This window comes from Oncorhynchus clarkii, unplaced genomic scaffold, assembly GCF_045791955.1.
Source record: "Oncorhynchus clarkii lewisi isolate Uvic-CL-2024 unplaced genomic scaffold, UVic_Ocla_1.0 unplaced_contig_8699_pilon_pilon, whole genome shotgun sequence".
In the NCBI taxonomy this organism is placed as follows: Eukaryota; Metazoa; Chordata; class Actinopteri; order Salmoniformes; family Salmonidae; genus Oncorhynchus; species Oncorhynchus clarkii.
This window is the reverse complement of record NW_027259222.1, coordinates 1-2,500: the sequence shown is the minus strand read 5'-3', so window position 1 is coordinate 2,500 and position 2,500 is coordinate 1.

The window sequence follows — 2,500 nt, the reverse complement described above, 5'->3', positions numbered from 1 at the left end:
GTCCCCCTGTGTGTTTCTCCCTGTCCTCCTGTCCCCCTGTGTCCCCCTGTCCCCCTGTGTGTCTCCCCGTCTCCCTGTCCCCCAGTGTGTTTCCCTCTGTCCCCCTGTGTGTTCCCCTGTCCCCCTGTGTGTGTCCCCCTGTGTATTTCCCCCTGTCCCCCTGTGTGTTTCCCCCTGTCTCCCTGTGTGTTTCCTCTGTCTCCCTGTCCTCCTGTCCCCCTGTGTGTTTCCCCCTGTCTTTCTGTCCTCCTGTCCCCCTGTGTGTGTCCCCCTGTGTGTTTCCCCCTGTCTCCCTGTCCTCCTGTCCCCCTGTGTGTGTCCCCCTGTGTGTTTCCCCTGTCTCCCTGTCCTCCTGTCCCCCTGTATGTTTCCCCCTGTCTCCCTGTCCCCCTGTGTGTGTCCCCCTGTCTCCCTGTGTGTTTCCTCTGTCTCCCTGTCCTCCTGTCCCCCTGTGTGTTTCCCAATCCTCTCATATGTGGTCCTAAATGCACCCGATGACCAATATAGTGCACTATGTTTGACTTGGAGTCGACCAAAACCCAATAATCATTTTAATCTGTTCAGGTTCAGTCCGGAACATTCTGTTCTTTCCTTTCTTCTCGTCTAAAGTGTCGGAGCAATTTTGTTAAAAGCCTAGTTGTCTTTAACTCTACATCTAGGAACATTCACATAGCAGGCAAACCTTTCACACTCTGACACAGCAGGCAGACCTTTCACACTCTGACACAGCTCAGTGAAAAGGGAAGGATTTTTGGTATTCCTTTAGAGACTAACCTGTGTCTCCCTCAGCTGGTATTCCTTTAGAGACTAACCTGTGTCTCCCTCGGCTGGTATTCCTTTAGAGACTAACCTGTGTCTCCCTCGGCTGGTATTCCTTTAGAGACTAACCTGTGTCTCCCTCGGCTGGTATTCCTTTAGAGTCTAACCTGTGTCTCCCTCAGCTGGTATTCCTTTAGAGACTAACCTGTGTCTCCCTCAGCTGGTATTCCTTAACCTGTGTCTCCCTCAGCTGGTATTCCTTTAGACTAACCTGTGTCTCCCTCAGCTGGTATTCCTTTAGAGACTAACCTGTGTCTCCCTCATTCCTTTAGAGACTAACATGTGTCTCCGTCGGCTGGTATTACTTTAGAGACTAACCTGTGTCTCCCTCAGCTGGTATTCCTTTAGAGACTAACCTGTGTCTCCCTCGGCTGGTATTCCTTTAGAGACTAACCTGTGTCTCCCTCGGCTGGTATTCCCCTCGGCTGGTATTCCTTTAGAGACTAACCTGTGTCTCCCTCGGCTGGTATTCCTTTAGAGTAACCTATTCCTTTACCCTGTGTCTCCCTCAGCTGGTATTCCTTTAGAGACTAACCTGTGTCTCCCTCAGCTGGTATTCCTTTAGAGACTAACCTGTGTCTCCCTCGGCTGGTATTCCTTTAGAGACTAACATGTGTCTCCGTCGGCTGGTATTCCTTTAGAGACTAACCTGTGTCTCCCTCAGCTGGTATTCCTTTAGAGACTAACCTGTGTCTCCCTCAGCTGGTATTCCTTTAGAGACTAACCTGTGTCTCCCTCGGCTGGTATTCCTTTAGAGACTAACCTGTGTCTCCCTCGGCTGGTATTCCTTTAGAGTCTAACTATTCCTTTACTAACGTGTGTCTCCTTTAGAGACTAACCTGTGTCTCCCTCAGCTGGTATTCCTTTAGAGACTAACTGTGTCTCCCTCAACCTGTGTGTCTCCCTCAGCTGGTATTCCTTTAGAGACTAACCTGTGTCTCCCTCAGCTGGTATTCCTTTAGAGACTAACCTGTGTCTCCCTCGGCTGGTATTCCTTTAGAGACTAACATGTGTCTCCGTCGGCTGGTATTACTTTAGAGACTAACCTGTGTCTCCCTCAGCTGGTATTCCTTTAGATACTAACCTGTGTCTCCGTCGGCTGGTATTCCTTTAGAGACTAACCTGTGTCTCCCTCGGCTGGTATTCCTTTAGAGACTAACCTGTGTCTCCCTCGGCTGGTATTCCTTTAGAGTCTAACCTGTGTCTCCCTCGGCTGGTATTCCTTTAGAGACTAACCTGTGTCTCTGTCTGCTGGTATTCCTTTAGAGACTGGTCTCTGTCGGTTGGTATTCCTTTAGAGACTAACCTGTGTCTCCGTCGGTTGGTATTCCTTTAGAGACTAACCTGTGTCTCCGTCGGTTGGTATTCCTTTAGAGACTAACCTGTGTCTCCGTCGGTTTGTACTGTTCATTCGGAAAGTATTCAGACCTCTTGATTTTTTTCCACATTTTGTTTCGTTACAGCCTTATTCTTTTTTTATGTGCCTCATCAATCTACACACAATACCCCATAATGACATCACAATACCCCATAATGACATCACAATACCCCATAATGACATCACAATACCCCATAATGACATCACAATACCCATAATGACATCACAATACCCCATAATGACATCACAATACCCCATAATGACATCACAATACCCCATAATGACATCACAATACCCCATAAT